Source organism: Sceloporus undulatus, chromosome 5 (genome assembly GCF_019175285.1).
Source record: "Sceloporus undulatus isolate JIND9_A2432 ecotype Alabama chromosome 5, SceUnd_v1.1, whole genome shotgun sequence".
NCBI lineage: Eukaryota > Metazoa > Chordata > Lepidosauria > Squamata > Phrynosomatidae > Sceloporus > Sceloporus undulatus.
Window position 1 is genome coordinate 77,072,365 of NC_056526.1, and position 15,893 is coordinate 77,088,257.

Genomic DNA, 15,893 nt, shown 5'->3' on the forward strand with positions numbered 1-15,893 from the left:
CGGGCCCTGAAATGGGCCTGTTGCATCCTAAAACGTGTGCATGCAGGGGCGTGCAAGGAATGGGATGAGGCTAGGGACAGCATTTTATTGCACACTGGAATGTCGCCGCTGCTGCCAGGCATTCCAATTGCGTCCTCCCTCCGTTCCAGAGGGTGCAATTTCTGAAAACTCTTTAGAACAGTTCTCAGAAATCACACCCTCTGGAATGGAGGGAGGATGTGATTGGAACACCCGGCGGCGGCGTTCTAGTGTGCAGTAAAATGCCATCCCTAGCCCCATCCTGTTCTGTGCACATCCCCGTTTTAGGATGCAATGGGCCCGTTTCAGGGACCATGAGATAAACTTCACTATGTGGTATAAAGGAGAAGAAAATGTGCATCTGAAGCTGCTTATGTGACAAGATATTTGCTTTCAGAGTTCTTAATGCTCCCACAATGTGATCCTTTCTTGTTTCTACTACAGTTTGTAATCTAGTTTGTAGAAAGGGTTGTTGATGATGAGGAAGTCTCTGTTAGTACCCTTGTTTTGTTTTAGTTTCTGAATCCTCAGTATTTACAAAATGAACACAGGATGTACAGTACATCTTTTTACGCACTCTACTTTTGTTTTCCTATCAGTGTACTTTCCTTGCCCTCGTTCTGTTTGTCCTTTTGTTTCAATCCCTTGCCAGATGGTCTTCCACTATTACGTGACTAGTGAGTCACATTTACAGGTGCAGGTTATAGATGCATCAAATATCCAGGTAGCAGCCAGTTCTATCCATTAAAGCTTGGCATGTGATTAGCAGTTTTAATTAACGGTTAGTGATTCATGTTCGTAACATGACATCTAGTTCTAACCAGTTTGCTGCAACCCTTGGCTGTACTGAAGGCAAATAGCCTCTAAGATGCCTAATACATTATGCTAATGCATTTTAAAACTACCATAGGACCAAGTTTGAATTGCTGGAGTCTATAATAAATATGGGCCAGCTACATATCGTAAAGAAAGGAGTAGTATGTTAAATGGCACAATATCTTAAACACTGCATCGTTAATGTTTAGTAAAGGACCATTATAGCACTGTATCTATGTTTAGGGATCCTTTTTTTTTTCTAGATAGGCTCTGAGAAATATTTGCATTAGGGCTTATTTGGAATGGACTTTAGCCAGCATCAAGGACACTGAAATATTAGCTGCTGTAGACAAAAGATTTTTTTTAATTAAAACTTTTTTAAAAAGTGGAGTCACAAAAGTTTATTAACATGATTGCTGGTTAATTCCAAAAAAAAAAATATTTTTTTTTAAGGGGGGGGGGGGGGGGGGGGACATAGGGGCTTCCTCGTAGCATATTCCAAGGTGCAGTCAGATAAACAGAGGACAGGTTTCAGGCAGTCAACGAACTTTTTTTTTTTAAGTATAAATTCAGGGTGTCAAGTTAATTCTAACCTGACATAGCCCTCTGAATCTACAGTCAGAAGGAAATCGTTAAATGAAAGTTAAAAGTGAACAACTGCAGGGTGTACACTTGGAAAATACGTTTTTGATACGTCTTCCAGAATCTTGTAGGCTACATGGTCTTGTGCAGATTCTGGATGTTGCAGCCCCAAAATAACATTTCCAAGTTCTAGGCAGGACACAGGTAAGGGTGGAGAACAGCTAAATTGTATCACTAGATTTACCTTTTAAATCTCGCACTAAAGCAGAGGAAAAGGCAGGCACAGATCCTCCTGTTGTTCACTCTGTAGCAAAATACCAAGTTCAGTAACTTGTGATTTGCATGCAGAAGGAGAGAAGGTCAATCCTTGGCATCTCCAGTTGTTGTTGTTTTAAATCGCATCACAATAATATGCTGTAGCCATGGGAGCATCATTGGGGTCCAGTCATCTCAAACATCTACTGATTTTGGATGGATTGGCCATTGGTCTTGCCAGGCTGTGCTTGTTTTCTCTCTCTCTCTCTCTCTCTCTCTCTCTCTCTGAGCTCTGCTAACCCAATATGAAAGTGCATTGAAGCAACCTTAAAACAGGGGAGTGCAGAGCTTGCCTCTCCTTATTTCCAGTTCCATCATTTTCCTCATGTGGCAAGTGATAAACCCTTACATGTGGGGCCCTTGCAGACCATGCAGTTATAGTGCTATGAATCCACTTTATCTTCCATGGTTTCATCCTATGAAATTTTGTGATTTGTAGTTTAAGAAGGAGTATTTGGAATTCCTATTCAAACTACAAAATACAAAGGTCAGACTACAAAATACAAAGTAGATGATTCCACAAAATTTCACTATGGCTGCTAAAGTGGAATGTTGCATTATAGATGTGTAATGTGAAAGGGCCAGTCGATGAACTGGACAACAAACCAGAGTTCCCAGTCACATGGAGAGAATCCATATGTAGGGGGAGGTTTCTGTTCTCTTTCCCTTTGGTCAATTATTCACTTGTGCCTCCTGACATTGCTCATCTTCAAACTATGCTGCAATCTTTCAGGTATTATTCTTTATTGCATAGGCAAGAGGACTGAATTAATTGTGGGTTATCATTTTGGTTGTTGGTATTACAGCAATGGGCTCTATGGGTGTTGCCATTACTGTTTCTTTGGTTATCTGTATGGCTGTGGCCATGGAGACTACCAGCCTAAGGGATGCATGCTACCATGCAGTGGCATCACATTCCCAAACAGGGCAAGGGAGATGCAGATGTCAGGCACATTACACTATGAGAATATTGCACAGCACCCAGTATTACTCATGCACTGTTTGCATATGCTTTCCATTTCACATTATTCTCTATGACCAGTTTAGTGAAAGAATAACATCAAGTAGAGGACAGAAGTGGGTTATTCTTGTTATTATTGTTATTGTAATTACCACCATCATCATTTATTTATACAGCACCATCTATGTACATAGAGCTTTACAGTAAAACAGTTATCTGACCTCAGGCTTTCAATCTGATTAAGATCTCTCATAAAAGGAAAAGGGGGTAGTAGTGTGGAAGGGGAATAAATCCAGCAGATAACTGCCATTTCTTTTTTCCCTTCAAGTACAGGGCAGTGGCAGTTGAGATAGAGGAAGGACCTTTAATCTCTTTCTGGGCCTAGGCATAATGGAACTGCGCCTGCCTCTTCTTTTCTCTCTCTGAGATCAAGGACAGTGGCATTTGGGATAGAAGAAGGACTAGGTCTGCATCTCTGACCATCTCCACAGCAGAGTCAGTCAAGTAAAGTGGGCCACAGGGCAGACAACAGCCTGCAAGCCTGAATCCATGTCATGCAGTTGCATGGCTGATTGATGTATCTAGGAGCTTAGAACTCATCTCAGGCCACATGGCTCAATTGGAAAATAAAATGATCACATTTGAAAGACAGGCACAAATATCACAAAGACTAGCCAATATCAACAAGCCACTTTGCAACACACAATGGTCCTGCAGCTACTGGCACAAGTCTTCAGTTATCCCAAAACTATGGTGGGGGGCACAGGTGGCAATACACTGGTCCTAAAAGACATACACAGCTACACAGAACATAGTTACATGGAATGGTCAGTGGTGTGCTGAAACATGGCCTGAAGACTTGGTGAAACTGGACATCATGAAAGACTTAACATTTTTAGAATTCTTCCCCTTCTCATAGTGGTCAGGCTATGGGCCAGGAAATTTTCAAATAAGACTGCCCTTTTCTGGAACAATAAGAATAACTATTTGCAGTAGTAGAGATATTCACATTTCAGAATCACCCAGAGTAATGAAACTTGTATGATTCTTTGTCTTTATTTGTCTTGAGCACAATGTATTGTTTAGAACTAAGCACATCTCCAGGGGTCGTTCAGACTACCTTTTACCCCAGATCCTACACTGGATTAAAAGTGGGCTCTTTCCTAGATCCGTTTCCCCCTCCTCTTCCTCCTCATCCTGCCAGCTGTCTTTTCTCTTACCCAGGCTGGGGCCTCCTTGCTCTGGCCCTGCTTCAGCACCAGGAGGAGGAGGAAGGTGGAGGGAGGGAGGGGAGGTAACTTGGGAAATAGTTGCTCTAAGGCTGATTGCCTTACCCTTTACCCCATCTACCAAGAAAGCTTACAGTAACAGTTTGGCAGCCTTCTGCAAATTCCAGAACTAAGTAAATGGTGGAGTGTTGTCCCTCACTTCCATGTGAGGCAGTCAGATGCACCTTCATAGATCCAGTGTAGCATGACTCCGATCCACAATAAGTTGGCTGTGGCATCCTTCCACACTGAAGCTGCTGCTTCTGATGATCCCACAACAGATTTCAAGTTGTGCAGGGCAATGTACTGGTAGGCAAGGGAGTCTCTCCATCTCCCAAATCACTATCTATCAATCCCCCCAGCACTGCTGGTGAGACTCTTTTATACATTTCCTCCATTTATTGATTTACCGATTTCAAATTTCTCCTTTTTCCTTATAAAAATGAATGGGTTTATTTTTAATTTATTTATTTTATTGCATCAGTCAGGGTAAATGAGCTGACTGAAAATCCCCATTGGGTGCAGGATGGATTGGAAGCAAAGGTCCAGTTGTTTAACGCAGATTGAAGGGGCAAAGCCCAATCAATCTTGCTTCATAAGGTACCAGATATAGCTGTGTGTCCATTTGCTCCCTTGGGACATTCACCTGTCAAAGGATTTTTTCTGATTTATGCAGATAGCTCACTGCTGATTTAATATCACTTTCACTATGTTCTCATGAAGGCAACAGTGGCAGCAGACCTTCTCACTCCATTAGGATTGGTGTGACCATGGCTGTAGCAGAGGCAGGTTTATTGGGCAACCAAGTGCTGAGGGTGGAAAGGTAGAAGTTGTTCACCCTATGTTGGTATGTTAGACCTGCAGATGAGTGCAGGGTGAACACCATGCTAGGGTGAGTACCTGGTGAACACCATATTAGCACCTTTTAGCTGTTTATGCTTCTCAGAAGGCCTCCCTCTCACTGTCTGGATATTCAGTCCCAGTCTAGTTTTCCAGGAGGAAAGGCATGTGGTAGCAACTGGGATTGATAAGGACCTCAGAATATCTCCTTTGTGCTGTTTGACTGAGCTGGAGGCAAAGAAGGACCCAGCTCCCATAATGATTTTGCACATAGATGAAAATGATATTGTCCAACTGTCTGTGCTATGTTGATTCCAAGATTACAGTTGACTTGCATACAGTAAGAGTGATATTCTGTTATGGAACAAGATGATTCCCAGAAAAGTGTGAACAGATACTCACCACCCAGCTGCCATCAATGCTGTCAGATGACATGCCAATAGGTACCTCAATAGGAAATTGAAATAAGGAAGATTTTCAGACCAGCGTTTAAGCACTGGTAAAATGCTGCTAAATCGTTTAGGAAGTGTGTGTGTGTGTGTGTGTGTGTGTGTGTGAAAACCTGACACACTTCCTAAACATCAGGGGATCGTTGGCTCCCCTCCAGTGTCCCTGAACCATTTGGGGAGAGGCTATGCATTCATAGGAATTTGCCTCTCCCCGAATGACTCAGGGACACTGGAGGGGAGCCGACGATCCCTTGATATTTAGGAAGCATGTCAGGCTTTCACACATATGTGCTTCCTGAACGATTTAATAGTGTTTTACCAGTGCTTAAGCACTGGTCTGAACATCTTCATTGAGGGTAAAGACGGGCAATAGAGCAACCAGGAATTATAGCAGAATTACCTCATTTGTTCATGGGGGATGTAATCTACTGGTTATGGACAACTGAAGAAAGTAATGGCACAAAGAGTTTTGGAGGGGAGAGTGAGGTGGGGAAGCCAAACAAGGCTAGCCCTTCCCTATGGCATGGATTAAGGTGTGTGATGAGAGTCTTTGAATACTAAAAGGGTTAGGTACATAGCCATGGGCAGAGGAGGGGACAGTCCTGGGGGCCTGAGTTACAGATTTGAGCAATGGGAGTCAGCTACTTGGGGCTAGCCCTTCTATCTTAACCTGGCAATAGATGGCTCAGGCTCAAGCCTGGGCAGGCTGGTACAATCTGCAAGGGTTGCTGGACTAGGACTGGAGGCACAACTCTCCCTTCCTCACCACCTCACTACGTAATGACTTATGAAAATAAAATGGTAACCAGATTTAATTTAAACCAGGGTGTCTGGGTCTTATATCAAGACAATATTATAATTATAATTATTTAGTGTGGAAGGGTCCCAGATATTGTAGGACTGCAACTCCCATCAGATCTGTGCACTGGGCCACACATTCACATTCACCTGACAGAGTGTAAGTTTAACCAGGGAACATTATATTAAATTTTAAAAGAAAGGTTTTAGCTATCCTGTGCTGGTGAGGTCCTATGGTTTTTAGATTACAGTAATAGCATATGTGTATGCATGTGCCTTCAAGTTGCCTGTTTTCTTATGGCAAACCCATGAATTTCATAGGTTGTTTTTTTTTTAAGAACACTCAGAGGTCATTTTGACAATTCCTTCCTGTGAAACAGCACCTAGTATTCATTGGTGGTCTCCCATCCAAGTACTAACCAGAGCAGACTCTGCTTAGCTTGCAAGAACAGATGGAATATTTTGTCCAGTCTTTAATAGATATGTAGATTCTTCATGCAAAGTGTTATTTCATTAAAATATAGTCTGGTGTTATAATGAATGGGAATAATTTTAAAGGAAACATAGGCTATTTTGCAAGGCAACTTGTTACTTTCCATTTTGCAATGAGAAATAATTTGATAAGACAGATTCTACATAGATGTGAAGTTTTAGCCACCTGATTACACTTTGAGTGTTTAGGATATAGTGCCTAATGATTATAAGCACTTCTTAAATAAAAGGTTCTGAAGCTTAGAAGGTGAAGGAAGACATAATAATCGCTTCAAGTAATTAAGTACGCTACACATTTTGAACACAGTTTGCTCATTGAGAACAAAACTGATATAATTCTACCATAATATAAAGGGAGAAATGTTCTCTAGTAAATCTTTCAGGAACTGAAGGGATTATATAGAGTGTTCTGACGAAGAGCAGTGATATATTCATCAGTAAGTTCTAGAAAAAAGGGGGGTCATGTCAGATCACATAATCTGCCTTCGTCACTGTGCAAATCAAATGTTAATTCTGGAACTTTTGTCAGCATTGGTCTGCACACTGTTCTAGGTTGACGTCACAGCCCATGAATAGCCCATGCATAAGTGAAACAGTTGAGGAGCAACAAATAAGCTGACGTACATTTACTGAAGATGTTTCCTGGTCAACATCAAACAGTGAGCCATCCTTTTAAATAATATTTTTAAAGCACTTTGACTAATCAAAGGCTGTTCACATGCCACACACATCGCTGGGAGATTATTTGTTGTGCTATCTGCACCACACAGCACTGACCTAAATGTCAGATGCTGCCTTTTTTTGAGTCTGCATTTGGAAGTAGCACAAACTGCTCAGTTAAACATAGATGGTTCTAATAATATATCTCTAATCTTTTCTTCCCAGTTTGTATAGTAGTAATGCAAGCATACCTCAGTTAAGAAAGCCATAAATAGTGAAGTTCCTTTTTACAAAGGTGATTTGTGCATGCTCAGTTCTCCCTCACATTTTTCTCCTCATCCTCTGTCTAGGTGGGAGAAGGGTGTTTATTTAGCGTAACTTTGTGCACATCTTGATTTTCTAGTTATTGAAATCCACTCCCCACCAACCACCACTACCACTATTTTTTCTGTTAAAGTTGGCTCCCAGACTTGAAACTAGACTTGAGACTTGACTTGAAAGTATCTTATTAGAACTTGAGGCTGTTCTTTTGTGTGTGGGGGGGAGGATGCTGAAATCTATAGTGCTTGAACCTAGAAACCTGTTTTCAAGAGGCAGATAAAGACATGCTTCACAAACACACAATATCATGTTATACTGCAATGCTGGTCTATGTACAACAAGAATAAAATGAGAGCTCCTCTACTTAGAAAGCATAATATACAGTTGTAAGCATTGTTAAATTTATGTCAGGGAAAGGATAGATGTGGAAACTCGGGGGGGGGGGGGGTTTTTTTTCCTCTACCTCCCGCCACCAACAAACAGGAGAAATGTTTCTCATCTGTTTTTGCCTTCTTTAACCCCCACTCCCACCCACCCCCCGTCGCTCCAAAAAACAAACAAACCCAACCACAACCCTAGGTTTCCACATCTCTAGGTATCGGGAAAAGCCAAGTATAATCACTGCCTTCTTTTGACAGTGGCAACAGGACAGCACATACTACCATACCTGAAGCATCAGACTAGCTGAGAAGACTCAAAACTAGTGCTTGGAAAAATTGTTTGTGGATTACAATTCCAGCAATGTTCCAGCTGGCAGGGTCAATGGAAGTAAGCTGGACCCAAGCAGTGTAGGGCTTTATAGGTAATAACCAACACCTTGTACTGAGCCCAGAAGCAAATGGGCAGCCAATGTAATGATTTTAGAATTGGTGTGATATGGTCAAATTTAGATTTTCCAGTGACCAGTCTGGCTGCCATGTTTTGTACCAATTGAATCTTCTGGACGTGGCACAAGGGTTGCCCCATGTAGAGCGCATTACAGAAGTTGAGACAAGAGGTTACCAGTGCATGTACAACCATTTCTTCCCACACACTCCGCTCTTCAGGGAAGAATCTCTTACAGTCAAGCAGAACTAGATTAGTGGCAACATCCCAAAGAACCTTCTCTGTTGCTGCTCCAAAAATCTGGAATAACCTCCCTGAAGAAATCCACCAAATATCCTCAGTTGAGGCTTTTAAGAAGGCAGTAAAACGACTCTCTTCATGCTCGCCTATCCAGACTGACTAGGTCATGAATGAAGAAACCTGTCCATATGTGCTCCTATGTTTTGTTGTCACTGTGCAATGAACAATGTTTCGTGATATTTTATGATGTTGTTTTACTTGATTTCATTTTACAATTTGATATTTTAAGGACGGTCTGATAGGGGGAAGGGAGACCTTGTTGTCATTTACAGTACTTGTATTTTAAACTCTGTTGTTATCTGCCTCGATCCCCAAAAAGGAAGATGTGGGATATAAATAAATATTTTATTATATTATTATTATTATAGTAGTGCCAAGAGAATTTAATTTAGGCATGTGTCTCCATGGCCAGATAAGATGTGCCCAAGAATATGTGCAGCTGGTGCATGAGCTCTAAATGTGCAAATGTACTTCTATAATTTGTTCTTTAGAAAGACATTACTATAGGGCATTCTGGAGAAATGAGAAGATCTTAAAAGAGAGCATTACAGCTTAGCTTCTGGAGAGGTATCAACAGTTGTGGAAGGTAACAGCAAAAGTATTGTTAGGAAGGCTGGGGCAAGCCTCCTAGATGATTATATGCAAAATCAGAGAGACAAACCTGGCCAGAACTTAATGGTGTGATGCTTTCTTTAAGCAAATGCCTTCATTCCAACTATGGAATATATAATATAAGATCTTACAGGGTCTTGAAGTCAAGCTGGTAGTACCCTTTTACCATCAGTCATAGCAGGCAGAATAAAATTATTCCTAGATTTAGAGTGCATACAACATTGCCAACTTTATCCTATCTTCTGCCATAAGGTCGAGATTGGAACATTTAAATTGTTTTTTCTTTGTGATGACTGTTGTTTTGGTCCCAGGACCAAGTGCCATGGGGACTGGGGGAAAGAAAAGAATCATACCAGTAGAATGATTCCTTTCAGTTTTCCAAACTCTTGATACAGATTTCCCTTGTTGCAAATTAGCCACCAGACTTTGCGTACTTAATTTTTTTGTGCTTGGCTGTTCTGTCTTTTCATTTCTTTCATTTCTCAGGTGGCAGCATGCCATATCAGCCCTGTCTTGTAAAATGATGAAGCGAGAGTGAAGATAAATCACGGTTGCTCGGCCCTTAAAAGGCACGGGAGCTGCGATGGCATTTGATTGCCAGAGGCAGTTAAATGAAGGAGAGCTGCATTAGTGAAAGCTCAAACATAGCTCTGCAAAATGGCTGTCAGACTTACAACATAGGAAGCTATGCCACTGGCAAGAATGCAGTGTCTTCTTTGTCAATGCTACATAAACTAAATGGCCAGCTCTAGGGTGTCTATGTGTCTTATGAACCTGCTTCATAGCTCAGGTCTGGTTTAATAATAAAGCATCGTAAGAAGGGAGATCAGTATCCTTGAAGATGCCCATCAACAGTTAGCACACAAGAGCGTAGCTATGGGAGGGAGCAAAATAAGAGGATTATCCCCCCCCCCCGAAGAATTCTGCCTCTCCATGAAACTTTCCTTTGGTTCCCAAGTTTCTAACATCGCAGTAAAAAAAATTTTAAAGTTAAACATTTACAGATACAGTTTAGGGATCAAAAAAAAGGGGGGAGGGGCAAAGTTACCAAGGGAATATGAACACAGGAAATAGAAGAACACTAGGTATGAGCCATATTCTCTCTCTGTCTCTCTCTGGAATGCTAGGAATTTGTAGATGAATGGAAACTTAGGGGGGCAGGAATTCTTATTTGGAGGTGCAATGTCCTCACCCCATGCAGCTATACCCAGTCAGCAGGAAATTGGGCAGGTCATATTTAGTAGTTCTGGATCAGGCTTTTATTGTGGAATTCATTCACAAAATTTATTGTGATAGGTTGCAGAGTTAGATGTTGTAGTAACTATCCTAGGTTTACCCAATGATTCTTCCATTTTTTCTTTCCATAACAAAGTTACAAGGACAACAAAGATGGAACAGTAGAATTTTTTTTAAAATTGCTACGTCTAGAACCCCTGTGTCTGAAAACATCCTGGACACAAACATCTGCAGTAAGATGAGATGAGATTTAATTTTTCCTAAGAGACCCAATGTGGTGTAGTGGTTTGAGCATTGGACTATGACGCTGGAGATCAGGATTCGAGTTCCCATTCGACCATAGAAACTATCAGATAACCTTGGAAAAGTCATACACACTCAGCTCCAGAAAACCCCATGATAAGTTCACCTTAGGGTCACCAAAGTCAGACATGATGTAAAGACACACAGCAGCAGCAATAACAACAACTCCTTCTAAAGGTATCTATAGTACCTACACCTGTCTATCTACATCTGTGTATATTTTCTCTGTTTACTTTTGTTTCTTCATGGGAGGATGTGATGCATAAGTAGTCACCCTACTAGCTCTGAGGCAGCATCTGACAAGTTCTAGAAGGTCTTATGTCAGGTTTAAGAGGACCCTTAGAAGTGTTTGTCCTACTATTAGGCAGAATAAAGCAATTCCATCAGACTGAAGATGTTAAGGGCAGGAGGCAACAGCCTTACCTTGATGTTCCTCCTGAGCTCCCATCAGTTCTGCCCTGTAGGAGGACAGAGTTACATATAGCCTTACCTGGCCCTTCCCAAATTAGACTACTGCCAGGGATATGGTAAAGGATGTTCCTCTATCAACTTTGTTGTAATGAGATTTTATTCAGACTAGTCAGCATCTGGATGTGGAGTCAGTGGGGCCTCCAGCCACAAAACATCTTGTTATGTTTGGGTCCTTCTGTATGGATATTAATTTTCTTCCAGTGAGTATTCTATGCTCCACTGGTGTCCATTTTTTGGGATCCTGATGCTAGTAACTCATTTTTTCTGCTTTTATCTTTTGGGAGTCTTTAATTTAAATTTTAGGCCTAAATGACATAAAAGCACCAGATCCTGTCTCATCTTGGAAGCTAAATATGGTCAGTCCTGGTTAGTTAGCCCTAGATGGGAGACACCATTGAATACCAGGTGCTGTAGACTATGGAGATTATCAGACAGGGGATGGAACATCCTTGTCCTGTCCTTTTCCTGTTCTCATAGCACAGACTTTCATATTATGTTGCAAGTATCCAGACATTATCCCATCCGGAAAGTGTTATTGACCGCAATCGCATGAAAGACTTTCAAATGACTTCACACAGATCCCGTCATTGTCCTGACACTGAAGCGGTATTGCCCAGCATTTTGCATTAACAGGAGTTCGCATTAATGCAATGCTGCTTCAATGACTGAACAATAGCACTGCGGTCTGAAAGCCTTTTGCAAGATCACAGTAAAAAATTGGGTAAGGATGGGGGAGCGATCCCATCCTTATCCCATCTCTGTGTGATAATCTCCTACATGTCACAGGGAAGAAATGGCAAAACCACTTCTGAGTATTCATTGTCTAAGAAAACCCTATGAAATGAATGAGTCACCATATGTTGACAGGTAACTTGAAGGCACATACACATATTCACAGTTTAAACTTTTCTGGGGTGCTGTGGCAGCTTGTGGCCTGAGCAAGAGAAGGAACCTCACCATTAAAAAAAAACAAATGTGGGGAACTGTCCTCACTTGCTTGATCTACAACCCACTTAGGCTAGGATCAGTTACTAGAACTATCATTCTTCAAGACTCTACTACTCTTTTGGCTTTCATAAGTAGTCACTCTAGCCAGCTTTCTCCAGGCTTTCTAAACCTCTCAAAGGGGAAGGGATTCCCCTTGTTTCAGGCACACTGACAGATAAATGCACAATGTGAAGGAACATTAAACATTAAATCACTTGCTTCACACAGATGAAATCCTGTAACTGTCTTATGCCTGAGTAACCCCTGGTTATAGCAGTTTAAATACTTCTAAATATGTCGATGGAGCCAGTGTGGTAAAGTTACGCTTTACTAGCAATTGTACTGGATCCATGGCCACTCTGTTCAACAGGAATGCATGTTGAAGTGTTGTTATAACATACTGGAGACATATATATTTTAAAGTATATTGTTAGGGGTTTTTTTTTAGGGGGGGGGGGTCATGTCTTCCAGCAGACCTTTATCAGGTGGCAAAGAGATTCCAGTATGGACCCCTTAGACGGAACCACTTCAAAGATCTGCTGTAAACAAATTGTTGGACTTTTTGCAGATAAAATTGTTCATATTGATGCCAACTTAGAACACTTGTTTTGACTGAATCAGAGGTCAATAGAATGAGTGGACCATCCACAATGGCATCACTAGGGGGTGCGAGAAGTGTTGACTGCACCAGGTGACATGTATCTGCTCCCTTTAAAATGCTTTAATGGTGGTGGGAGTGGGGTGAAGCTCAGTGGGAGGACAAAGAAGAGGCCTTAGATTTTTTTTAAACTTAAAGTTTCACATTTCAAAATACCATTTTTTTAAAAAAATGAAATTTTAATGTTTTAATTCTTTTAAAATTGTCTTTAAAAACATCACATTTTAACCCAATCTTCACTGTGTATATGTAAATACATTTAGGTATGATTTTGGTAATTTACATTTAGGTAAATACATTTAGGTATGATTTTATAATGTGAAGGTATACTTTTAATTTAAGTTGTTTTATGTCACAACTATTATCATTATATTCAGTGGTGCATGGGAATTATGATTTACAAGTAACATTAGTGCAAAAAAGCATCACTAACAATTCTGTATGGTGTGAAATGGGAGGGAGTCAATGGGGCAGGGGTGACACCATGAGTTACCGCACTGGGTGACACTAACTCTAGGGATGCCATTGGCCATCCACGCTAGATATGTAAAAGCCTCATAGCAACATACCTTTAGCAAATCTCAGATGATCTCTTTCTTTTCTCGGACTTTCTCTTGGGTTTCTTTTATATGCATTTTTTATTAGCTGCAATTATTTTAGTGTCTTCTAGACTGGATGTTTCTTATTACTACCCTTTATTGAATAGTGTTGTTTTATTACTGTTCAATAGATAAGCTACTATGCACAAGTAATACCCTTAAAGGTGGCCTAATTATTATTATATTTAATAAAAGAAAAGAAATAATGTGTGTGTGTGTGTGTGTGTGCGCATGCACACACAGAGGCATAATTAAGAACTATCATTATGGATGAATACTTTTTAGAATCTAAAGGCCATGAAGTTTATCTTACCCTGGTTAAATGCCAGTACTGCAGCCACTCATCACAAGGTTGTGAGTTCAATCCCAGACAGGAGCTTAGGGTCAACACAGACCTTCATCCTTCTGAAGTCACTAAAATAAGTGCCCAACTTACTGGGGGCAATTAGCTTACAGTTGTAAACCACTTAGAGACTGCTTAGTGCAGTATGAAGCTGCTATTGCTATTATTTCATTTTTTTAAAAGTTTTTTTTTTCCACTGACACAAACCTCCTTTTACTCCTTCAGCTGCAGATCTTTTATTTTCAGGAAACAATGGACTGAACCCTATAACCCTGAGAAGACCCAGCACTTAAGGACAAAGCAGCCTCTGGCTCTTGTTGTTACATGACATTCTCAATAAGCCTTATGGCCAACTTAAAAGTACATTAGATCACTCACAACAGTTCTGTAAAATCCAGAAAAAAGCCCCATGAAGGAAAGTCAAAACACAGCGTAAACCTAGGATTTCATTGAGCTTCAGATATGAGTAACTGCTCTTTTGTTTTCTGCCTGGTCACTGTATACTCTAAACACAAAAAGGTACACCATACATAACTGTAATCATGACTGACCAAAGATCACATTCTCTCTTTAAAAACAATCAACTCTTAAAAAGGGAGGATTGAATGAAGTGGCTCAGAGGTCTGAATTCTACAAGTATACTCCTTAGAATTTGGGATATCTACTGGAAACTGTATGGGTCCTCCCCCTCTTCCCATTTTCCATCGTGAAGCAAGGGTAAATAAAGCTGAATATGAGGACAGGAAACAAACCATTCTTTGAAATGGGTAGCACCAAATATGCATTTTTTTTTTTAAATTTGAGGTAACAGGCATCATTGATTTTATTTGGGAGTCAGAGCCTATGTCAGAAAAAACACTAACTTAGGATCATGGAAAAATGAATTACAATGTTGTGCAATGTTCATATTTTCAGGAAGAGAGCAGCATTAAAACTGCAGAAATAATGCAAGATGACACCACTTTAACTTCTATGACTCAGTACTATGGAATTCTGGGAGCTATAGTTTCTTGTGGCACCAGAGGTCTCTGACAGAGAAAGCTAAATGTCTCACAAAACTACAAATCCCAGAATTCGATAGCACTGAACCATGACAGTTAAAGTGGTGTGAACTTGGATTATTTCTGCAGTGTGGATACAGCCATAGTGATATCTCTGGGTTGTTGTGTGCCTTCAAGTAATTTCTAACTTATAGCAACGCTAAGGTGAACCTATCACAGGGGTTTCTGGGGCTTAGAGTGTGTGACTCACTCAAGATCATCCAGTGGGTTTCCATGGCTGAGCAGCAAATCATACCCTGATCTCCAGAGTTGTAGTCCAATGCCCAAACTGCTACACCATGCTGTCAGAAACATCTCTGGGACCATTCTGTAAATGGAGCCAGCAACATGGCTGTTGCACAACAGTCCCAATGTATAACATGTCCCAATGCATAATGAGACATGTTGGACATCAGAACACATTTGGATGTGTTGCATAATGGAAGCCCCCATTGCCCAATGGGATGTCTTGCACAGTTGTGCATTGTTGAAATTCACTAGTGTAGTTGCTTATCTTGTCAATGACATAGCTCCATCATGATAAAGTTACTAATTTTAGCCTCTGATATAGAATCTCAGCCATTGCTTTTAAGGTATCCTAGCTTTCAGAATTATTTGCCATGCAGCAAGGGAAATTATTAGTAAAAATAAAAACAAGCCCCACCATAAATCTATTTCCCAATTCATCTGCATGTTGAACTGGAATTCATTGTCTTTTTGGATTCCAGTCAATGGAGAAATGAATATTGAATAGAACCACTGAAACCAGGGCTGTGACAACTGCACACCAGAGCCTCAATCTGGCCTTTCCAGGGTGCAATAGCCACAGTGCCACAGCTTTAAGGTGCTCCTTTGGCACTGTGTAGTGCAGACGCAGCACCAGAGGAGCATTGTGACGCTGCGTGCCGTTTGGAGCAGCGTCACGCCACCCTGGGGGCAGAATCAGGGTATGTGTCATGTGGACTCCATGCCCCGACTCTGCTCCCAGGCTGGCTTAAT